Genomic DNA, 25,720 nt, shown 5'->3' with positions numbered 1-25,720 from the left:
TTCATCTGGTTGAATTCGATGTTTCACTTTAGGACTCTTTAAAAGCACGCCGCAGCCTCACTGCTTAGGTTTCCTAATCTGGCAGTGCCAGTGTTTCCATCCTACCTTTCCCAGCATTCACATGGCTAGCTGACTTCCTGTTTTGTCTCTGTATTCTTCCTGCAGTTGCTCCCATGAACCATAGAGAAAAAATGTAAGTGGCCCCGAACATTTTAAAGAATGCTGGAAGGGTGGGAAGGAAGCCAGCTGATAAAAACATGCTCGTTTCTTATATTGGCAAACTCTTATCTTAAAATGTAAAACACCAGACTTAGAGAAATGAAAAGTAAATTCAAAGAGGATATGATGGTACAGTAATATTCAACTTGTTGCCATTGTTCAGTGCGGGGGTGGGTTCATCACTCACAGGAGGCAATTAATGCCTAGCCCCTCATTTAGAGGTGAGCCGGCCAACAAATTAACAAGGAGAGCCGAACCAAAGATCTTAGAACCCGGGCACGAGCCAAGCCCTGAAAATATTTGCGATGTAAGTTATACAACAAACATCTGTAAAATATAATAGTCTTTGCAAAAGTCAGAAAAGTTTATTCTTTGAACATGTGGAAGCTTTGAGGTAGGGGGTAGCATTTCAGAAGTGTTTTCAAGATCAGGAAGGTTGGCCTAATGTAGAGTCATCTTCTCCCAGGCCTGGGAGGGGTAGGCCTTAGAGCTTGATAATGTGGTGGTGATCATTTTGTGAATGGTCGTGCTGCTCACACTCCTTGGGAGTTACAAGATCCATCAATGTGGTGCTGATATCGTCTGCCTTGAAGCCTGCTTCCGGCAGCTGTGGGACCTGTGCCTCCTGAAACATCTCTTCGATGTCGGTATAGTCGGTATAGTTCGGTATAGTTTGTTTTTAGCAGCTCCCCACACTATGTCAGGCTGCAGTAGGTGAGGATTCCGCCAGGCTTTAACAGTCAACGAGCATGCTGTAATGAAGTTAGATCACACCAGTAGAAGGTTGAAAGATTTATTCTGCAAGTTTTCCTATACATAAAACGTCCTATTCACACTGCATAGAAACAACAACTGACAAGAGAACATTCTCGGAGAGCCTCTCAGAATAACATTCTAGAACAAAAAGTATGAGAGCTGTCCTAAACAGTTATAAAAAAGCATATGTAAAAACAAGTAAAGCCATTACACTCCTTTCCCCTTTACACAATTACTTCAAAACAAAATCGCGAAGAGGATTGGAATTTTCTTAATACGACAACTCCTCCGCAACATAGGATTTTTGATACATGTTTCATTATTTACATTAGGTATAACAGAGATTTTGTTACGTAAAGGAGCAATTCTACTGAAATTCCACATGTGACCATCCCTTAACTTAACAGCATTTCGAAAGCATTTTTAACAACAAAAGGGGAAGAAAATTTCGACAATCCACCAGATTTCTGTGGTAAGCGAACTTTCACTCTGTCACCCACCTGTACACGAGTGTGTGAAACAGCATGTCTATTGTCAAAATAATTCTTTATTTTCAAAATTTTCAATTTTTGTGAGTTATAGTGATTATCAGATTCAGCAACACCCGAAACTTTTTCAGGATTGGTGGAAAGATGTTTGTCTCTCATCCATGACTGAAAAAGGTGGGTATTAGGACAACGTCCTCTAAACAGTTCAAACTGAACTTTATTGGTTGTAGAATGAGGAGTGAGGTGATAGATTCCCACGCGTTCAGTAATTTCTAGCTTCCAGTCTTTTCTCTGAACTTTGGCCAATTGTATAGATTCCTGGAGCACTCGATTAAACCTCTCTACCATTCCGTTTGTTTCGGGATGATAGAGAGAGCATTGCTTATGTTTAATACCATTTCTTGTTAAATACTCCTCCATTTCTCTTGAGACCGACTGGACTCCATTGTCAGTCAGAAGAGAGTCTGGAAGACCCTCCCTGGCAAAGATTTCTTCTAGAAAGTTGATAACATCTTTGGTCTCAGTGCTTCTTACAACTTTTATTTCTGTCCATCTAGAGGACATGTCAATTAAAAACAAAACATAGTATTCACTGAAAGAACCAGAAATAGGTCCTATAAGGTCAAGAGCAATCTCTTCCCAGCACCTGGTAGGTTCTTTGCGTATTACCATTGGTAGAACTCTCGTGATTAATGTTTTATCACATGTATTACTCACTGCTCAATCTCTAACAACCCGTTCAACTTGAAGATCAATACCTAGCCACCAGAAGTGCATGCAAATTCTTCCTTTAGTCTTTGAGATACCTAGATGTCCTTAATGGGCTTGTTGAATGATTCTTGATCTGACAGAGGCGGGAGGCACAAGTTCCGTACACCTCCATAAGACTTCAGAACTGATGGATAATTCATCACGAACAACAAAGCAGAGCTTGTAATACGCATGTCGGGTACTGGCTTGTCGAGGTCAGGAAGTTTAAAACAAAGCAGATCTTGTAACGCGCAAGTTGGGTACTGAAGTGGCGAGGTCAGGAAGAGTAACTCCTTTTCCTTTTCAAAGTCCTGACAAGGCCAAACCGACTTAATAAAAGGCCAACTCCCGCTTTTAAATAAATTAAAATTTACAGTACCTTGAGTTGGAGTTGGGAGGTAGTAATGCTTTACCACACGTGATGATGGCAGTCGTGTTAGGACGTTTTTCAATAATGATGAATTTCCAAACGATGAAAGGGGTTCAGGCCAGATCGTCGCCAGTGAAATGAAGTTAGATCACACCAGTAGAAGGTTGAAAGATGATGAATTCATTCTTCAAGTTTTCCTATACATAAAATGTCCTATCCACACAGTATAGAAACAGCAAGTATGAGAGCTGTCCTAAACAGTAATAAATAAGCATAAGTAAAAACAAGTAAAGATATTACACATGCCCCTTTATGAAGCTGAACTGGTGAGTCTGCAGACAAGGGGGTCTGTGGCATATACAATGCCAACCTAGTGTCCATCAGGCACCATAGTGATAAGGTCCTCTTGCAACCTCTTCAAGGGAACGATCATGTGTGGCTATTTCTAGGCCCAGTCCTCTAGCTGCTTAAAGACCCTGTTGTTGCACTCTATGATCCAGTGCTCCTCGAATGGAAGCTTCTCCACTTTCATGGCTGCAGCGGCCATATCCAAGCCGACCTGCAGCATGCAGCCGCCTCGGCTAGCCGCTGCTACCGTCAGGCTGTGCTTGTAGTGGGCCTCCCATCTCTCCATCATGGGCTTTTCCATGATCTGTAGATGCTCCTCCGTCTGATCATAGCCGCCACCAGCTTCCCTCCTGTGCTCCTTACAGTCCTACCCCAAGGCGAAGAAGGGGCCAGTAGGAGTGTACTGGGGGACTAGGTCAAATTATAGCACTGAACTAAGACTTATTTATTAAAAGTGATAGTTTGCTTCAGCTGGTTTATGAACTCAAATATTTGAAAGTGCTTTCATACACCATAATAATGAAAAAAAGAGGTTTGTTCAAATAAAATATCTGCCTAAAATTACTCAATTTAAGTGGGGAGACCTCAATTTATCCAGGTTTTCTGGTTTCACTTTGTGCAAAGGGTATCTATTTGTCTTTCCTTGTGTTAAGACTTCGTTTTTACCTTTGAGTGCATTTTTCTGCAGCTCTTAAGTTATAGTGCAAATGTGACCCCAAGGTATTAGAGCGCTTTACTTGAACTCCAGTTACATTAGACAGGGTCACATGCATTGTTTATAGGAATAGGGAGATTAAGTGATTTGTCCAGAATCACAGTATGTTAGCCGACTGTGAGACTCGACTCTGATTCCCCACTTCCACAGTTGGCAGCCCAGAAGAACCTAATGCCACATCCTGGGTAAAGAGAGGAAGAGAGTGAGACAGGCAGAAGCCATATGTAAGCTCGGCCTGTTTTGGGCTCGCAGTTCTGACAGGATCTCAAGCTGAGCCAGAGCCAGGCTTCAGACTCGAGCCTTGCTCAAGGTTTCAGTGGCACGCCCACCTCTACCAGCTATCAAAAAACACATTCAAAGTGGGAAAAGTTTCAAAGCTTGTCTAGGCATGGTATTTTAATGCACAAGGCTACACTTCTAGTACAAATCCTATGGAAGATGTCACACAGACACCTTTGCACTATCATGCACGACTGCACAATACTTTGGCAACTGCCAGTGCTTGATTTGTTAGAAAAGAACTACTAGGGTCCTCGTCAGGAGGCCCGTGCAAGTTGCATCACCCATTGCCCCTGCCAGCACTGCCAATGATCATAGCAGCAGAACTACTAACCACCCACCCCTAAAAGGATGACAGTTCAGACTATTCCATGCCACCAAAAGTTGTAAGAATGGCTTGGGTGACAGTATTTGTAAGTTTTTAATGTATACCAAATTATTAAATAACTGTTATTGTGCTAATTTCATAATCAGACAAACAGCGCCCCCATGTGGTGGATTATCATAAGAGCAAGTGTGGACTATTAAATGCTGGTGCTGAGCACCGGAACCCCCCAGCACAAATTAAGCACTGGAAATTGCTGCGATGTGTTTCTTTTAAAGTTAAATCTACCCCTTTGACCCGTAACTCGCTCCAATGATTGATAGCGCCTTTTGTTTTGGAGGGATTTGCTTATCAAAGTCCCTATGTAAATCTGCAATCTTCAAGCTGTCAGCGTTTAGGTCCCTACATCCTGACTGGCCCATCCTTTAAGGTCTTCTGCCTGCTGCGACAATTCTTTGCTGTAAGTGTCTCTCCCTCCTATCCAGAGGCTGTGTGCCTTGTAAGGCTCGTGAGCTCACACACGCCTCTGTCACAGCTCCTCCAGACAGGATTCTGTTGCATGGGGGGAAGTGGAGGGGGTCCTGGACCCCACCCGTCTCATTGTAGAAAATGAGGCATTCCTGCCCAGGTTGAGGAAGCTGTCAAGTCAAGATAAGGCGGCCATCTTATCCTGTGGGACATCAGCCGCAATTATAAGATGGGAGAAGAGGGACAAATTAATTTCCAGTAACTGGGACTAGAGCCAAAAAACTGTGACCTTATAGCAGACCAGCTGGGGTGTAAAAATAAACTGCGGCAAGAAAAAAATGCAACCTGGTCCAGGGAAAATAAAGAACCGGGCAGGCTGTTAATGGAATTGGAGTATGAGACTGCCAAAAAAAAAAGAATGATGGGCTGCAGTTAAAATACAGATTGTAATGAGAAGGAGGCGCGCACATCATGGAGGATGGGCCTCGGTTTCCAGTAGTAAGATTTAAAATAAATAGAAAAGGATATCTGTGGGTTCTCTTACCTCTGTCGGATGCTGTTCATGCAGTTTTGCTTTCTGACCTTTCCAGTTTGTGGAGCATTATTGTTAATAGCGCACGGCACCGATGGGAGTCCTTCATGGCACCCTTCCAAACAATCACTCAGTGACAGCCATTTTGGTATTTTTTTTAATGTGTGCAGCAGGCCTTATTCTTTTTTTAATGACACTGCATTGTCAAGATTGTGTAATGTTTCCTGAACTGGTGCAAAGCAGCCAAGAGAAAGTGCCAGAATCTTGGCCTTCGGGGACTCTATGGCTTTCTGCAAAAGACATCACAACCAGCTGTGGGGCTTAAGGAAGAGGAACAGCTGTGCAGAAAAGGGAATGAATTCTGGCCTGGGAAAATACGGGAAACGTGTCTGCGTCTGCCTAGTGCTTCACATAGAGATCAGTAGCGCCTGTCCCACGCGGATACTCTGGTTTAGCTCCCTTTCGCCAACTGCGGTATTGTACCAGTTACTAAGGTGGGTTAGTGCCCTGAACATTTACTGCTGGTCTTTTTACACGCATGTGTAGGCTCACAAGCATATGCATGAGTGCTTGTGTATGCGTGTGTGCACATCTGTCTTTGTATGTTTGCCTAGGGGATCGGGTACTGAAGAGTCTGACTCATCGTTTAATCATTCTGTCTGAGATCCAATAAGTGAATAACATCGAGTTGGGTTGTTTTAAATGTTATTTAGAAAATACAATTCAATATGTGGCTAATATGTATATATATATATATATATATATATATATATATATATATATATATATATATATATATATATATATATATATATATATATATATATATATACATACATACATACATACATACACACATATATATCATAGTGTATGTATTTTATATAGATATATGCACACAATATATATATATATATACATTTTTCAAAGTGAATATATTGTAATATATATACGACTACATATATATATAGTAGCACACACACACACATATATATATACCCAGGCAAATCTTTTTATTCAAAGTACTGCCAGCCTCTCCTGCTTGGCCTTTTCTTAAATTGAAGACCCTGCCCCTGGCTTCCCGTCCGGCCTTCTCTTCTGCTCTGTAGTTGCTTGTCACAGCATCACGGTCAAGGCAAGCTTCTATGGGGAGGCATAGCTGTACTGTTCTTTACTGCACATCCACTCGCCTTGATGATAGGTTGGTAGCAGATATTTTGTCCGGCTAACGCCTTTTAATCTAGGCAAGCGCAATAAGTGAATTGGGAGAGTTCTGGGCCGCTGGTGATTCTAACATGCTGACGGGCTGATGCAGAGTAAGTCACAAGAAAGGATAAGGCCCATAGTTATAGGGTAGCGGTCATTGTGTAAGCATGAGATTTCTTCACTTGCTGGTAAATGTAAATGTACATGTATTTATATAGCGCAAATCACCCACATCGCAGGTATCTAAGCGCTTGCTTAGGGAACCCGTTCTGGTATTCCCCTGTGAGATAACCCCGGCAGGGTATCCACAAGGTGAAAGCCAGGCATCCCGCCGCGAGGGGCCGTTGTGGAGATTAAGCAAGCTATTGCCCAGAGTCGCAGAGTGTGAACCCGTGAGTCGAGTAGGCACCGGAGCGAGAATTATCGAGTCCGTGGAATTATTGAGCCCAAGCCCCGTCGAGGCGGGGAATTGAACCCTGGTCCAGGGCCAATCTCAGCTTCCAAGTCTGCCGCCTCTAACCCCTGAGCCACACTTCTCCACTTGTGCTGAAATGTTAGTACAGTTGGGGCTGAGACAGCGTCAGTCACGAGAGGTGACATTTCTTGGAAGGCTGGTGCCTGTGAATGGCTGGTGGGGTTGGGACTGAGGCAGTCAGTCAGATGTGAGGAATAATGCTCAACCATGCTGCTGTCCTTGGACACCTAATAGGAACCATGCATCATTTCTCGCCAGTTCTCCAACGGCCTCTTGCCGCACCCAATAGGAATGATGAATAAGCGCTCTGCGGTGGATATGACTCCACCAAATGTTTTCAATGTTCCACCTCCTCTATAAAAAAGAAAGAAAGCGAGAACTTTGAAGGAGAAGAGGAAAAATGTTGGCTGGAAAAGCTATTGAGAGGATACATTTCCTGGAATTTAGTTCTGGGTAGTCCTTGGAATGTGAATCCTCGTTTTCATTATTTTAAGGGTAGAATATAACAAAATGTTCCTTACAATTCTTTAGTTATTAATGTGAACCCGACTTGGGTTTTGTATTCGTTAAGCGGAGGGGGCTGTTGTAGCTTTCTTCCAGTTGTGAAGTCTCTGCAAACTGGCCATAGACATGTAGAAAACAAGCATCAGCAAAACCAGTATATTAAGCAGTAGCTCAGCTTCACAACTGCAGTGTCAAAACCCAAACCCAGACCTAACAAGCAACTGCAACCATTGCTAAACTTATTCCAAAAAAGGCTTACAAAATATTAATTTTTGTGGATCAAAAAACTGCCTTCAATGACTCTTCCTACTATTTCCTGCAGAAACGTCTGTATGTCCAGTTTTTCATCAAGTGCTCAATAAGCCTTCGCCGACAAATGCATATTCGGAAGGGGTTTGGAAAATTATTAACATTGTGTCATTTGGAAGCACCAAGTGGTAATACCAGGGCTTCTATGGCAAGCGCCATGCTTACGGTGCAGGGGATGCATGCCCTGAGTCCATGTCTGCTGGAGCCTATCAGGCAATCATTGACAGATTGGCAAATATTTTTGAAACCAGAACTGTACCATCTAGTGGAGGGGTAGCACATTGCGTTATTTGACAATCCAAGATAGGGCTGCAGTCTGGCCCTCAGCCACAGGGGTCGCTGTAGACTCAGCAATGTGGCACAGAGTGGTCGGGCATAGTGTTATGTAATTGGATTTATATAGCGCTTACTGCCTCTTTGTATTCTGCAGCCCACCCTCTTTTCTAGAGGCCCCTGGGCTTTTGCTTCGTGTCCTCGTCTCATTCTTGCAGATCGAGTGGGTTGAGATAAGAGGTGAGAGAAGCATCCTCGTGCACGCTTCGGAAACAGAAGGCCCGATGTAATTTTTTTCTACCTGCCCTGGGCTAAAAACGTAATATTCTAAACTCACGGACAAAGTAAAACTCCAAGAAAGACGCCCTGGATGAAGCAGAATTAGATGCGTGTTTAAGACTCACATTTAATAGTTTGAAATCAAGACCTATTGTAAATACTTTTTTTTATGGTTGTTTTTTATTTTCTCCCACATACTGGGCGAGGCTGTACTGAACTATTCACCATGCACACATGCTAGCCTAGAAGATGTCGAGGGCGGGAGAGAGTGCAGCCTGCTGACATGTTGGAGAGGTTGAAGCAAGGAAAAGAGGGAGAAAGTGACAGGCCTGGGGCACTCCGACCCCAACGGGGCTTCTCACTTCCAGTACAAGGCGACACGGAGACTTTGCTGGGAGGGAGGAGGAAAGAGACATGTGCTGTCCATTCCCAGACCTCCCAAGTGGAGGAAGAGCGGCAGCGGTACTGTGCAGACATGACTGAAGAAGAGCCGAGTAAACAAATCAAGTCCCTGGATGTTGGCCCACGTGGCCCGTTCATACATGCATCCCATTGTGTCGGCCATGATGGAGAGGTGTGATGGGCGTAGTGACTGTTGGGAGGACTGGACACCAGGAAGAGGGAAGTGAGAACAGATTTCATTGACATGCCCACGGGTGAAGGAAGTTTGCCATGAAGACTCCAGTTGAGGGAGGTAAAATGTCATGCGGAAACCATATGTCAAGGCAAAACCATAAATCCATGCCCTGAAGGCTATGCTTAATTTGAGCCTATGGTTTCCGGTGCTCGGCACCGGCACTAAAGTGTCAATACTAGTGCTTGTGACAGTCTGCTACAAATTGGAGCTGTCTGGCTAATTCCGAGATGACCACAATAGCAATTCATCATTAATTCAATATACATTTAATAGACTACTCCCTGCCGCCCAAGCCATTTTTGTAGCTTTGGAGGGCCTGAAATAGTCTGAATCATCACGCTTGTAGGAGTGAGATGGTTAGTGGTTGTGTTGTTAATTTCATTGGCAGCTTAGCAGGGGCAATGTGTCATCAGGCTGCATTGGCCTCCAGGCAAGAGCTCTGGAACTCATTTTTTAATATAAATTAAGCGCTGCCGAAAGGCCTATATATATATGGCGTCAAGTAACGAGGGTCAAGACCATAGCATCTAACACTGATTTCCTGGACCAAAGAGTCAAACCCTAAAGGCCTGTTTCATGCCATCGCATCCAACACAGAGGGTCAGGACCATAAGAATTGAACATTAAGGGCCTGGACTGTGGTTTTAAGAGCTGAAGACCTGAGCCAATGTACTCACTCCCCACATACCTTCGCCTTACCCAGAACCACCTAGCATTCAGAAAGCAACTTAAAACGTGGATATTTGACAAGTAATCCTCCTCCCCTCCCTAAGCGCCTTGAGACCCTCTGGGTATGTAGTGCGCTATATAAATTTTTTTGACTTGACTTGACTTGACTATCAAACACTGAGGGTCGACGGAGACCACAGCGTCGATGCTGCGGACCTGGACCATCCATAGTGTCAAACGCTGAAGGCGTCGGCCATGGCATTAGACGCTGAGGGCTGTTACCATAGCAACACACGCTGAGGGTCGGGACCGTAGCATCACCACTGAAGATCTGTATCCTGGTGCCAGACAACAAAGTCCTGGCCTCTGGTATCAATCATGGACAGGCCTGGACATGGAATCAACCACTGAAGTCCAGAGGATACCAACAAATACTGAAGGCCCGGACCAAGGAGTCGAACACCGAAGGTTTGATGGAGAAGCCATGAAGAGGAATTACTATGACTGGTGATACACTATGAAATTTAGCTAAGTACTTATTCTGTAAGTCCTTGCTGGTGATAACTGTTTGTTCATTTATTTGCCTGATGCTAGTAGCTTGTTTTATGATGTTTGTGAACCAGAACTTGGTTCTTGTAAACTGCTCGAATGCCTGTGGAATAAAATAAATACGTAAATAGATGCCGCCCAAGTGTCATGCTTCATTGGTTGAAGTAATCACGCCTGCCTACGTCAGAATGGAAGTGCTGTAAGTTCCCTCGAAAGGTTTGTCAGTGCAGCCAATCAGGGCCTCTCTTTCTCTTGCAAGACCCAGGCTTCGCAAGGGCAGAGCTGCGCACGCGTCCAAGGGTCATCTGCCACTTTACGGAGTCGTTCACTGGGCCTGCGGTGCGTGCATGCAGATGAGCGCACACTACCCTTGCTGACCTCACCGGTGACATCACAGGCCATCCGTCCTTATTGATCCGTGCGTTACAGAAAGTTATCTAATGCACAGTGATGAGCTTCGAAAGGCAGGAAAGGTCTAACGGGAACAACCGGAAAATAAAGCAATAATGACACATTCTAAGAAATGACAGGGTGCCGGCAGACCGCGAGGAGGCGGGGGAAGGCAGTTTTCCATTACCACTAGTTATAAAGCCGCCGTTCCTTTGGTGATATGTCACTACTTCAAAGCTCTGAGAAGTAATAGAAATAAATATGAAAAAGCCGTTGGAGCAATGTGAGTGAAACGAGACATTTCCTTGATGGTCATGTTTGCACTGCACACCCCCTCCAGCCCTTAATCAATAGTCTCGACCGCAAGATCAAGATTAGTGAGTGCGCAAAACTGCAAAATTCCAGCGTGGAAAATACGCGTTTTTTCTTTCACCTTCAGTGATTCTTATACAGGCTACGGACAATAGACTAAAGGTAGTGCCACTATAAAATGTCTTTTTCGTCCAGGAATGGACTTCTTTCAAAGGCGTTGAACAATCAGTGACGTGGTTGCCTTATTTGGGAATCCTTTGTTTTATGCGTGTCACGTGACTGCTTTAAGGATGTTAAAGCTGGAAGATGCCCAGTAACAGGAAGCTTCGGTGGTCCATACAGAGGAAACCCTGCACAGCCACATCTCAAATCCATCAGAAAAGGGACAGGGCGCAGCTTGCTGCAGGCCCTATCAGTGTCACAATTACACCAGCGGTTGCAGATGCAGGGGCGGCAGAGTGGGAAGAAATGGAAAAAGTATGAGCACATTAAACTGCTTTCCTCCAATAATTACATTTATTTCAAATTGCCTGGGCAGAGTGGCGGCTTTTTAAAAGTAGCTCTTTTTTCCCAGTGATTGCCAGAGTGGCCAGAAGATGAAATTCCAGCCCTCTCATTAATAGCCGAGGAATTATATTAACAGCGCGCCTGGAGAGCGCGGGGTATAAATATTCAGTAATGCCATTATTGCATCCGTCGCAGGCCTTGTTTGTATGATAAGATTACGCATAACCGGGTTAGAGGGCACGGCTTTGCGCTCAGCCACAACGTGAGCCGCACCACCGCGGGGCTTCAGCCGTGTAATGGGACAGGGCGACATGGCGACGTCAGGGCAGCCAGCGCCTCCGTTCAGCTCTCGCCTGAGCTGGGGTTACTCGTGGCCGGAACTGGCAGGTTTACTCAACTCTTGTTTTTAATCAGATTCGGGCACTGTGAGGGGGTCGGTGCGACTGCAGACCGAGGCCCAGCCTTACGTTTGGGACAATATAGGTACAGCCCAGGGCCGCTATATGTTGCATGGGACAGACGTACCGTCATTTCTCTGTTTCACTACAGTCCATTCATGGGACTTTTCGGTGCTTCACAGAATTGTCGCAGTAAATTACGGGACAGTGCATCGGTTCTCAGCACCGCTGCTGTCCATCGATGGGGCAGTGCCGATATTTCGCAAAACCACTGCAGTTCATTTGAGGGACAGTACCAGCTGCTGCTGCCAGTAAACCTGCTGTGCAGTAGGGGGTCAGTACTAGCGGCGCGCTGCCTCATGCTCGTACATTAAGTGGACACTTCTTAGCGCTTTACTACACAATAGCAACTCTTCCAGGTGCTGGATCGCCGAATGGCTGTTACCAGTGCCACCCCTTCTGAACAGAGTTACAACACGTAATAGGACAGTAGCACCACACTCCAACATGCATTGGGCAGTTCCAGCCCTTCCCAGCGGAGCCGCCGTGCAGTACCGGTGCAACAGCTGCTCCATGCCAGGGCAGTGGCGGCGGCAGTGTGCAGCGGCACTGGGGCAGTGCCCGCGCGCTGAGCGCGTGCACGGCTGGCACCGCTGGCCTGGGACGCCCCGGGCTCTCTCTCGCGGTCCTGCCCGCCGTGGCTTGGCGGAGACTTCCAGCGGTCCATTTCCAACCCTGACGAATGATTGCAGCATTCCTTCTCGCCCTCTGCCCGGAGGGGCGGTACGGAAGGCAGTCTTGTGACAGCGCCCATCACTTGGGTGCACATGAAAGACAGTCTTTGGGTGTGATCGTTAACTTGTAGCGGGGCGGCTGTCTCGGAATGCAGCGTGAAGTCCTCCGCAGTGTGGTCGGGGTATGATGGGTGGGGAGGGGGTGAGCCGAGGGTCTGGGGAGGGCAGCCTGGCCGTGGCGTTGGAGAGGGGGGGGGCGCCGTTGGGTGAGGGTCTGAGGATTCCACCGTGACAGGGGGGGGGGGGGGGGGGGTCTGAGGTAGCTAGTCTGACCATGGCCCAGCAGGGACGGCGGGGATGCGGTAAAGGTCGAGGCCTGGCCATGGCATAGCGGGTGTGGGTCGAAGGAACACGGCCTAGCCGCGGTGGAGAGGGGACGGGACGCGGATGAGGCAGCTGTGCCAACCTGACCGTGACGTGGGGGGTGACGGGTAAAGGGGATAGCATGGCAGGCAGGGCGCGGAGGGGGGTGGGGCCGGGGCGTCAAGTGAGGGTCAGGTGAGCCTGCCTGACCTCCTCAGAGCAGGGAGGCGGGCTGAGGCACACCACCACACCGGAGGGTGATGGCGCGCCCCGCTGCGGGTCTGAGGAGGCTGACCGTAGTACGGGAGAGCAAGGGGGGGCGTAGGGTGGGGGTCTGAGGAAACACGTCTGGCCGTAGTAAAGGAGGGGAGATGTTTTGAGGGAGTATTTGTGGAAGTGAGGCTGAGGTACATCATAACACGGGCGAAGAGAACGTGCAGTTGGTTAGAGCCATATCGCATGGTATGGGCGGGTCGGTGTCCTGGGGGGTCTCTGAGGAGGTTTGCCAGGCCATGACAATGTATGTTTGCTTAATGATTTCACGGAACGGTCGATTGATCTGTCTATCTGTCTGTTCGGTCCAGTCTGTGGTAGAGTCGGGGTGTGGCGCGTGGGCTCGGTGCACTTTCAGCCCCCCCCCCCCCCCTCCCTTCCTTCCCCCTCTCGCCCCAGCAGACAGAGCGCACGCGGTGTTGTAAGGTGGATGATTTGTTTATCTCAGGGCGGATTCCTTGACATTCCCAGTGCTCCCATCTCTTATCTGTTTCTAAACAGTTGGTTTAACAGACCTGGAGCCGAAAGCATTGATTTATAGCTAGATTTTGAGCTCTGCCTGTCATGGGGCTTTACAGGAAGTGAGGAGGGCGGAGCTGAGGCTTGTAAGATGTGTGCAGCGTCCTCATCACTGCGCCAGTGACTCAGTTTTTGCAACAACAAAGGCTGCATGAAGCAGAAAACATACTTTCTGGAAACTCCACATCTTATGCGAAAGCCATTTCCTGGCGAGCGCCATGACCCCGGGAAATCTGGTGCATTTCGACGTTTTGTGCTGATCACATTAATAATTCATCCCCTGGTAGCCAAGCCAGTGTTTCATGGACTGCTGTGCAAAGAAGCACATGGGTCCTGTAGCTGCTTTTTGAATTGTACAACAACAAGTCAAGTCAGTAAGGACAAAAGTACAACAACAATTATTTTGGCTGGACCCCTCAGTCCTCTGGGCCCCGGTGCCACTGAACCTGCGGCACCAATAGAAGCTATCCCCACGAATTTGTCACAGGTCTATCTGGATACGGTTGACTCTTTCCAATTATGAGTTTGATTTCAATCTCCCTGAAATAATGTACCTGAAAAATGAAAAATACCTAACATTTCTTAAAAAATGTAAATAAAGGTGGGCCACGATGAGCCCCCATATATTGAATATGCATGTTGAATTATTAAAAAAAAGTATCTATACAAATGTAACAATATCGTGGTTCTAATTCGATTGTTTATGTTTTAGTTTTCCCCTCCCCTTTTTCTTTCGATTTTTATTCGTTGTTTATTGCGTTTTAAGTTTCTTGCTTGGGGCGTGTCAATGCAAGGCGCAGTGAAGCCTGGTGCTATGCGTACGAGCCTGCCAGTAATGGGCCACTTTATGTAACCGGGCTCTTTCACCTGTTACCAGCCACGGAAGATCTGGGTCTCTTCATGAAATCAGCTATCCACTTCCTTCCTACCACTGGTCCCAGCAATGCCCGGTCGCTCTATCTAACCAGCTTCCCCAACCGATAACGCAGTAACTGCCATTTTACAGTAGTATAGCAGCATGCTCTGCGGAGGCACGTCATTTGGAACCGCCCCTTCCAACTCACCTAGTCAATGACAAGACAGAACTCCCCACTATGTCCTCCTGTCCAGGCTGGAATCACAAGGAGGAAAGGCCATGAAGGCCTCCCTTTATGCCCCCTTAGCTCACTTGATGCCAGCCTAGCCTTGATAAACGGATTGTGCAATCGACTTCCTGCTCCTCCGGCTGGGGGCCAGGAAGACCCTCTCGCAAGAGACGAGATCAGTTGTAGGCCACCGGATGCCTGTGTGATCACTACCACGCCACCATAAATGGTAAAAGAATTGCAAGAATATGGGAGGGCTAGGGTACCATGAGTGCTTTGGCCTATGGGCACCACCCCCAGTTGAGGTGAGCTCCTCCAGTGGCCTGTTTAGAGGCCTCAAACCCCCTACAGAACATCAGCATTGGACGTCTCGAAAGAAATCTTGACGGCAGATCAGTCTGACCTGTAGTGGGCCAAGTGGTCCATTGGTCAGTTTATCAAATTTGCAGGTTGCGCACATATGCCCACAGCACCCCATTATTCTAAATCCAAATGGCCGACCTTCACCTGTAACATCCACACAGATGACATGGAAAACATAATCGCTCTCAATCATGCATAACAAGGACGATTGCCACAAACTGACAGGTACTTTGGGCCACACACACACACAGTGGGAACAGAATACGTGATCCAATAACATATAGCGCTTAGTTTGATGCCCAAATCTTCTCTGTGGACTGATCCAGTCATGCTTTTCCTTGCATCTGGACTATGCAATGGCCAGCACGTCACAGGCCTACTGTCAACCCTTGTGCCTACAGCATATGCAAAATGCTACAGCTCGGTTGGTTCTGGGGATCAATAAATTGATTGGATCCCAAAGATGATCCATCACCTGCTCTGGCTGCCTGGGACAAAGACGGTGACATTTAAATCAGTGTGCCTCGCTCCTAGGGGTCTGCCTGGGCTGGCACCTTCCTATCTCAGGGATATCAGGCAGTCCAGTGCGCCCCAAGATCTAGCCATCTGCTCCTCACTCTCTTTCCACAATTCAAATTTAAAATCAAGGGTGGAGAGGGACTCTCAGCTCAAGCTCTGAAGCTATGGAATGCACACCAGGGAACTTCCTGAATTACTCCGGTTTCAAAATGGCTAAAACCATTTCTTTTGGTTCGTGGTGGGATGCCTGCCTTCAACATCCCACTTCTCTGACCAGAAGCAATCTTCTCTGTTTTTAATCTCATTGGCCCGAGAACCCAATAGATTGAGTTCTCGAATAAAGCCATCTCGCCTTGTATGATGGGTCACACATGGTGCTCTGTCTCTCTCCCCCTGCGCTCTGCAAACACTGCCTCTTTTATGGACTCGGTCCTAAGTGCTCGAGCAGACACTTCTGACCCAGAAAGAGGTATTTGTGTTCTCGGGCTGCGTGCGTTGTGTGCAGGCCCTGGGAGCGGGGAGCCTGCGCCTGGCCGCTCCGGCCTCTGATGGCTCCCAGATGCTGCTGGGAGCCTCTGTGCTCAGCTGCCGGGGGAGGCTGGGCCCCTCTCCACATTTCTGAGCGAGGTTAAAACAAGAGCATGTTTGGAGGCAGCGCCTCCAGCTTGTCTCCTCAGAATATCTCGTCTTGGAGTAACAGTAGCATATCATTGAAACGGGGGTCAGCTCTGGACTAGGTTTTGCGTTTTTTTTCTTTCTTTGCCTTTCTTTTTTTGCTTTGCTTCTAGCTTCCTTTGTATTTTTTCAACTTTTTTTCTTCTAGTTTTCTTTCTTTTTTTTCTTCTTGCCATCATTCCTTTCGATTTCTTTCTATGGATATCCAATTTATGTGATTTATTCAAAGTTTTTTTTTATCATGATCTTTTATTTTTTTCTTTGTCCTTCTCTTCTTTTGTTAATTATTTTTTGTCTTGTTAGTGCTCTCTTATCTTTTACTCCAATTGCTTTCCTTTTCCAGTTCTCTCTATTGTCTTGTTATGCTTTGTTTTAATGTTCTTGGTTTTATGATCTTTCACTTCTATTAGAGGAGGAGATGTGGCCTAAAGGCAGTCAGGTGCGAGTCCTGGTGTCGGTTCAACATCCTGTGATTCTGGGCAAATCACTTAATCTTGCCTTTACTTAAAACACACACCAAAAAGTGAGTCTGACAAGTATAATGTAATCGGGTGCTCATGTCAAGCGGTCTCATGCTCTCCTGCCCAGTGCGTGATTTATAAAACTGCAAACAAATCTCATTATTCCTCCATATTTTTCAGCACCCTGAAGTAGGAATATTGGGGTTGCAGGAAGGGGGAGGGTTGTTATATCACATAACCTTGTGCCCATGGTAGAAAAGACTAGTTACAGTTCATGAATGTGGGCAGTCATTTGTTATGGTCCTTTACATCATGGGAGGGCCAGGCAGCAAATCATTTTTTCAGGGCCAGGAAATCATGTCATTGACTCCTCTGTGGTCAACTCTTGTGGTCCATGAGGTACATTGAGACAAAGAGATGTAAGAAGGAAGAAAACAGAAGACCAGTCTTCTCCATCTTCACCCTAGGTTCCAAAAAAGCATCCTGACGATATTCAACATGCCCTGACTCTACTGCAATTCAGGACCATAAAGCCCAATAAATTCAATAACTTCTACCATGTACCGTAAAAATTATCTGAGTTTTATCCCAGGGTCCTTGCCCGTTGTTCAGTGTGCTGTTGCTTCCCTGCTAGTTCGTACCATACAAATAACTCCACATAAATACATAATGTTACAGACCTTGGCCGCGGTATCCATTTGGAAAGTTTCCAGCATCATCGTAAAACAGGTGTTTATATGGGATTTCCACTCCACAAGGAGTATGGTTAATTAACATGTTCTTTCTTTGGTCAATAACTATCTTTTCCTCCTGCGTGGGTCAAATGAGAAGTTGCCAATAGAGTGTTCATCCTTTTAATGCAGGTTATGATTTGTGTATAATGAGTTGACCCCTTTACAACTCAACCTAACTGGTTTGGGGGTCTTTGTGTGTGGCTTCTGCCCCCTTGGCACAGGGGTGGGTCACAACCATACGAAGCTTTGGCTTAAATTATTTCAGAACAGAAAATATTATCCTATGTATAAAAAGGAGTCTGAGACAAGAAAATTGAGGTGAGACTATGTTATCCAAGATGTTTGGACATCCAGTAGCAACTTCCTATGAAGAGCAGAAGGACCCCCAGACTTTTGCTTTAGATTAGTAAGTGTAGAGCTGAAAGACCGGGGACACCCAAACCCAGCATCGATTCTAGACCAAATTGTCATTATGTGGATACACCCTCTACTCCACACAATCTTGGTATAACCACCAGCGGGAGGATCAAATGAAGAAGACTGGCAACATTTAATCGGGATGAGAGATTTTCCTTTGCATAAAAGTCCACTTTAGCAACATTTCATCAGATTGGTAGTGCTGCATCAGCAGACTCTTGTGAAGCAGGCCAACAAGGAACGTTAACTTCTGTCATGTGCTTTTGATTAGATGATGCACGGGGAAGATGAGCTTATAAACCAAGCACAAGATCTGGTGCTTCCACGTATGGGAGATGGGATGCCTCAGACCAGGCTGGGTTAGCTTGGCCTCTATAGTACAGAAAGAGACCTCTCTATTGACAGTGCCCCTGGACGACCAGCATTGTCAGGGTCCAACTCAGGACTAAATGTCTGATTTCTATTTTGGATTTGCAGTCTCTAGAGTAGTTTGACCTCCTTGGCTCTCTCAGTCTCCTCCAAACCAACGGGGAACGTGTCCTGTGGAAATAGGAGGCCTGAGCTACATCCCGTTTACCCACTTGACTTAATTGCGCGATCCAGGGCAGTTCACTGCGCCTTCTTGGACCGCAGTTCCCTTACCTGCTAAGAATCACAGCAGTAAATGCTACATGTAAAACCTAATTTACGATTACAAACATTCCTCACCATGTGCTTCCTGAACACTGCCCACATTAGGATGTGGCACCACTTAGAAATCGTATGTTATTTTGTTTTTGTATGATGTCCTCTACCATTGTTAATGCCTCATAACTCTGTAGGTAGTCAAGGATGTGTAGACCTGGGTTGTTAGTGGACTCGTGCCTGGTTAAAGTCCAGACAATGTGACTAGTTGAATGGTATTGGAGGCGATAGCAAGCTAGTTGGTTTAGCTTCGACAGGAATTCGAACTTCTTTTGGGGTTGAGAGGGAGTGGGCTGGTCCCCTCTCACAGTAAGTGTCTCATTCACCCACATTTAGTGACTCGTCAGTTTTTGTGTTAATTTCCAAGTGTTTGTGTGCTGGTGTTACTCTTTGTCCCAATGTGGGTGGTCTGTGCTTCCTGTCACCGGTGCATGTCAGTGTTTCCAATTTTCTGGGTGCATATTAGCGCTCCTAGTCGCTGTGGCTATGCCATATTGTGGGTCTTTGTCTCTCTTTCCATGAAGCCCGGTCAAATGAGAAAGGATTACAGTGAGGAACATCCATACAGGACACTACAAAGGGAAGATGAGGTCTAGAGGCCGAGCTGTCTATTTTGGACCTGTGGTTCCTGGGCCAAGTTCTAGCATCAGGAATTGTCTGAAAAAGTGTGCGATTTCGAGGGAATCAGTGCACCCCCACCCCCTTTGACAAAAAAATGTAAACTTGAAATGTCATCTAATTTCAAGAAATAAAGCTCCAATTGGTCTTGCATGATCTTGTATTGTCTACCAACATCCTCAATAAGGGTCATTGTCTTGCTTCGCAGCTGGGTTTGCATTATAGAAGTCGCAGCACAGGCTTCGCTTTCATTCCATAGGCCCTATTCAGAGGCAGATCCCAGGTGCCTCTGTGCTGCACCTCCTGGTCATGTCATTTGACAGCTCTCACTTCTTCACCTGTGGGAATGTGATTGTGTAGCAGGCCAAAAATGTGGGGAATTGTCAGCGTCACGAACAGGAAAACAATATTTTCATCTAAGTTGCTTCAATGGGCCTTAAGCCCAATCTCCAGCGACCCGCAACGCAATCTTACTGCGGAAGCAGGCCAGGTATGAAATATCTAAATAAACATGACATTATAAACTCATAACAGGTCTGTTTACAGTTTGGTGCCAGGAGAAACCAGCCTGGCATTTCAGCAAATGCATCCCCCTTCGTTCATAACAAGTCGAAAAACAAACAGCGCCAATGACACGGTGAGCACACAGAATGGGGAAAAGATGTCTTCTGTAACGCACACTGGAATATTTACAATGCCCATCATGAAGGACCTAAGGGATGCTCTGAGTATGTATATGTTTCATATGAATGTTTCCTTTTCAGTGCATAGTCGTCGGAGAGGACACATTGTGGGACCGGGCACAAATAGTCCTGTTTGCATTTGTTTAGGTAGTGATGTTGACTGGGGGCGTTATCACACTGATAATGACCTCCTGTCATGCTTTCCACCTACAACATTGGAGTTATGGACTTTCTCTGGAATTTTTATTGCATTGCCTAAATGCCAGCGAAGCACTATTCATAACCAAACAACAAGCTGTGCATACATAACACCAGTGAGGAATGGTGGGTGATCTAGTGCTAAGTTGCTTATTTTCCCTCCAGAAGATCTGTGTTTAATGAATCTTGGCTTACCCATTTAACTGCACTGTGCTCTGTTTTTCTGTGACTTAGTTTCCATATTTGAGAAAATATACGAGTGTTTAGATTTAGATTAATTGCAGTTTAAAGCAATACATAAATATCAGGGCTTTACATCTATCTGTATTAGTTGGAGTTATCAGAAACATGAAAAAATACATTAAATGGTAATATTTTTGACTGATATTCTGGGTGTTTCATGGAAAACAAGATGGGGCAAAAATAGTGTTTGTACGCATGAAATTGTGTGGCGTGAAAATAAATTCCATACATTTCCACTAGAAGGATATTGGCAAAATTCCACAAAATCTTGTGCCTTTTGAGATGCCCAGCGAAGGCATATATTGTGTTTGCAGAACAAACCCAACTATCCCTTTTGGCCACAGCCTTTCTGTGACTGGTTATCCAATCCTGCTCTTTCTGACAATGCAGAACCTGGTCTTGCAGGTGGTTTATGTTCTGGGAACCCTAGCCCTTTTTAGGTTTGGGTTCACAGTGCTGCTCTATGCAACATTTATTGTTATACATGCTTTTAAATATATATCGAGTGGGCTTTGGTTCCTCCCGTTGAAGTATTTATGTGTCCCATACTGTTAGCTGTTTGGTGTATCACTCTAACTTCTATAAAATGATTGCATAGCAGTGCTTGAAATATTATTTTACATCTCAAATGTACGCTGAATCAGCACATTAAATTATTTCTCGAATATGAACATCGTGTACAGAAAAACAATTGTTTTGTTTCACTTAAGTAGGCTTTTTTTAAATACATCACATACGGAAAAGCAATCAATTTTTGCTAAGCTTTTTTTCCACTCAGGAAGCCTGTTTAAATTGTTTAGTCAGGCCAACTGGATTTGTCAAAGCATGTTTTTCTCCTTGTTTTATTCAAAATGCAGTTCTCCTCTGAAGCCCTGAACCGGCAATGCTTAGATCGGTCATTAGGTGTCGCTGGCGTGCCAGATTCTCCCGGGTCTCCTCCCTGGACTGGAGAAGATGAAATGGGAAGGTGGAGGTGATGGGGCGTGGGGCCTAAACGACCCAGAAGAGTGGAAGGGCTGTTTTGTTTTAGCACGCCCTCCCCAACCCCCGAAATCCTTCCTTACCTTAAACGCTCCAAGCAGAACATACCCAAAAGTTCGATATTTCCCTTCCACGGGACGTATACTGGCTTCTCGGGGATGTGGTCATGTGTTGGGTCACTGAGGTGTGAACCCCGGAGTTGTGGGTTTTAATGAGCGCTGAAAATGATGCCTCGGCCTGCTCCGTGCTTTAGAGAGACATTTGTAGCGAGAACGTGGCTTGTTACATATTTGTCTACGAAGCTGCTCTCTCCGGGGAAGACATCCAGATGTTTTGTGCTTTTACAACTCTGAAATTGTTATTTTTTTCATTCGCCCGTGTCTTTGGAAAAATGTGAGGAAATGTGTCCCGGATTAATCTGGAGGTGCGGATGGATTTCCCTCACACACGCGTGGGTTTATGTGCCTGGTCGTTATTTCCCTGCCTGGTCATTCGTTTCTGTGCACAGGCCAAAAATAGTAATTTATTGCAACAAGAAAGAGGATGAGGAAGTGATGACTCCCTGGAGCAGATGAGAATGACGCCCCGCTGTGAAGAACTTCCTGCTGCCATTGTTCAGCTCTATGTGCAGAACACAGGACTGTTTTTTTCTAACAAGAAGGGAAGAGAGTCTCTTTTGTCCGAGTTTGAAACGGGGGTCGGGGGGGGGGGGGGGGGGGCTTTGGTGCGTGCTGGAGAGGCCCAGAGGTATTGATCGCTTGTTCTGAAGAGGAGGGTTGGGGTTGTTCAAATCATCCATCACTCGAAGGAGAAAAGGGGACAATGGACCTCAGTAGACCCTGATATTGTGCACCCCTGAAAAGGCGCTGCCAGGTCACGCTCTCAGGCGGAAGCGGAGACGCTGATATGTCTTTCTATCTTCAATCGATGATCGACTGGAATTGCGTTGTCGCGCTTTGTCGATGGGACTCGACTCTCTCTATAAAAATCCCAGGAGGGAGCCTGAGCTATCCAAATCTCTTTCTTTCCATGTCCTCGGCATCCCCAAATCTGTGTCTGGGGTGTTTAATGGTCATTTGAGTGCCTGCTGACCATCTAGGATTTTCAGGACAAAATTAGATTAAAAATGTTCAGGTAAATTTACATATCCTGAATCTAATTTGAAACCATTTACAAAATTAGCTGTAATATTGAAATTCTGTCCTGGTGCGGGCCTTGTGAAACAATGCTGGACAAGTTTAATGTGTCTCAAAGCCTACAAACAAGTCTACTGTGTCTCACATTGTTACAGGAAGGTGTGGGTGATCTATATCTTAATTTAAATAAACGTACACCTGGAAAAGCAATGGAGCCCTCTGATGTGGTAACAGAGGCACACTTATGGGCATCTTACAAGCCCCATGATATATGTATGAGGCTATAACAGCGTTACTCAGTCAGCCTTTGCATAGCGAGAGGAGTTGTAGAAGAGTCATCTCGCCCTTTATCTTGACTCGATGAGTTATTGCTGTTTATTATTGGAGTTCAACCCAACAATTAATCTACAAGAGGGAGAAACCCAAATTGTGATCCTTCTTGAAGTTATGGGATGTCCCAAAGTCTGCGCTCAAGTTTGAATCAACTCTGATGGGTCAACCTTTACTAACAATGCGATGGTGTAGATATCTATGGTTCTTCTAGATCTTCAATAAAAGAGTTAAAAGAAGAGTGCTGTGTTGTCTCTGTCTCTTGAGCAGAACCACCCCCTTTGGAGAACTTTCCTAGAGCTACACTACCGGTGTATCCTGCATGGATGGAGAGATGTTATTGCACATATTGTTTCTTTAGATCTTAAATTAATGAATTAATACAAATTGCCACTTTTTAGCCTGTGACTACAGCACTTCCTTTTGAGAAACTATGTAGCAAAATGAATTAAACTCATACCGTTTTATGTCTTAGGGGTGCCCACTTCTATGTACACGTCTTATTCTTAACTGCAAAGCCATGAAAGCCGACAGCTGTCCCTGTGCCTCTGATTGAATATAATTGCACAATGTACATTATCAGCGTATGTGTCACAGTAACGTGTTGTAACATGTCTTCAGACACAAGCAGCATCCTAACATTTCTTCACCACCTCTCCTGAGTACCATTGGTTTAGTAGGTGCAGCTTTTCCTGCTGAGATGCTATTACATTTAAATACTTACAAACACACTATGGCCTACCTTTCATGGTGAGCACACAAACATGCTGTGCTTTGATTAGAGGTGTGATTCAACCCACTCTTCCATGAATCACAGGAGAGCATATGTAAAGTGCTGCATTTTGACCTGGGACTCCCGAAGCAATACCAGCGAGTCAACCTTTCGGGGTGGAGAGCTCTCAGGAGCAGCTCTTGCCGCCCACCGAGTCTAAAGATTGTAATGCTAACCCCCTTTTAAAAACCCCAAGGATGAGGGAGCGGTGGATTTAACACATCTCCTCGTAGACCAAGTCCCCAGAAGCCAATGTCCAAGTCTGAACAAGGCTGCGTTGTCATTCTTCGTAGATCACTATATTTCGATGTGTACATGCGCATCCTTTGCTGCTAGTCATCCTATAGATGCAGTCCCAGGAGAGATATTTACATTTTGAAATCCTCAGATAATGGCTCTGTTCGCATCCATGTTTCTGAAGACGATGCTTCCTCTATGATGTATCAGAGGAGGAACTTTCTGAATGTGTTTGAAAACTTCTCTGTAGACCCTTTGATCGACCTAAATTTAGAACGTATAGTGTATGTAGGTGTGCCATGCAGCCATATGCACCGGTATGTGCTGTCACAATCTTATGTGGGTTGGTGAACAGCTGTTGTGAATAGCTGTTTCTGTATCTTGTGGGTATTTTATTTATCTGTTTGTATCTATATATATAATAGTTTTTCCATACATGACAATATACATGTGTGCATTATGTGACAGATCATGCCTGTATATATTTGTTCATATATGTCCCTCTAGGTATATATAGATGTTTGTGCAATGTACTTATTTTTGTCTAACTGTCTTTGTTTGCGTGTTTTCGGGTACTTCTTATGAAAGTATGTTATCAGCATTTTTGTTGACCATTCCTGCCATAAGTATGGGTTTGTAGGTCTATGTGCAGACTGACGAGAGCGTTTGCACACGCTTCCGGTATTTGTGTTTCTACTGTATATGCAAGTGTGTATGTAGTATCATATTTTAAAGTATCTTCCCATGTTTCAGTACATGTGTCTGTGTATATGCATGGATGTGTGCAGACATGTTAGTCTGTACTCATTTACATGCATTGTGTGTTCCCATACATTTCATGTTTACGTAGGTTTTCTGCACTGCGTGCACCAGCAGACATTCTCACCCTATAAACTGCTGAAATAATCATTCTTCTTTAGGAATTTCAAACATGGCCGCCAGGCGACCTCGCTGCAGCGTGGAGAATTAAAGAACTCGCTGCAAGATGTTGCCCGCTGCTCAGCATTCGGTGCTCGCATGGCCAGGAGACATGTTGTATTACATTATTTGTGCACAACTAACTCACTCGGTATTGTACGTGCCTCTGGGACCGCTTCATGAACATGCCTCGTGAGGGGAGGCTCATGGGATTCCCGCCAATGTGCTTAGTTGTGGCTAATGCAGAGGCAGAAAATAATACAGGGGTGAGGCTCAATGTCGTGGACAGCGACAACAGGGGTTCACAGGGACGTTGTACAGGAGAACCAACTGTGAGCAGCTTCTATCCCCTGCTTGCCATTTGTGCCCCCGGTATTGTCCTCACTAGCCCGGCTTTAGGGGTCTGGGAGGAAGTGCAAGCCTAAAAAATCCCGTTTAATGTATTTTGTTTCCATTTCCTCAGTCCCTCAAGCAGTAAATAGCAGACCTTCCAGGAGCCAAGTGTGCAACACAGACGCAAAATCAGGGTGTCTCGGGGTGCATTCACTTCAGCTGCCTGGTGCATTTATGTGAATCAGAGTCCTTGTGGGCTCAATTTCTTTCACATTATGTCTCGTGCGGCCATTTGGTATGGTTCAATAGTCTGATTTGATGGATACAATGAGACAGTATACACATGCAGCCTGCTTTTGGGAATTGTATACACACAGACAAAGTAGCGACCGATAATATTTAAAAGTGGAGGGAGAGGCGGTGGAGGGAGCGCGGGGAGCGTGCTAGGGATTAATAAATAACAACTAAAAACTTACCTCATGATGACGCTCGCCTCTCGCTGCTTCTCTGCTGCTCCCAGCAGTCCCTGGGGCAGCATCACAGACTCTGCATCCAATCCCCGCACTGCTCTTAAGCATGAAAGCATCGTGGGGGTAGGCCTAACCAGGCTGAAAAGATGCTCGCTCAGGCACAGGGAGTTTGTGCTGTTTCTCCAACCCGGCTGTACAATACAGATAGGTTGGAGA

The 25,720-nt window shown here is 45.6% G+C and overlaps 1 protein-coding gene and 1 pseudogene across 3 annotated transcripts in view; one reads left to right on the top strand and one right to left on the bottom strand.

Moving 5' to 3' along the window:
- Positions 1-25,720, top strand: part of NRP2 (neuropilin 2) — a 172,254-nt gene that overhangs the window by 15,575 nt on the left and 130,959 nt on the right. The gene's annotated exons all lie outside the window — the stretch shown is intronic.
- Positions 661-25,620, bottom strand: LOC147730490 (guanidinoacetate N-methyltransferase A-like; annotated as a pseudogene).

The sequence above is a fragment of the Lissotriton vulgaris genome, chromosome 2_1 (genome assembly GCF_964263255.1).
Source record: "Lissotriton vulgaris chromosome 2_1, aLisVul1.2, whole genome shotgun sequence".
Taxonomy (NCBI): Eukaryota; Metazoa; Chordata; class Amphibia; order Caudata; family Salamandridae; genus Lissotriton; species Lissotriton vulgaris.
The sequence above is the reverse complement of the archived record's forward strand: the minus strand, read 5'-3'. Positions and strand labels throughout refer to the sequence as shown.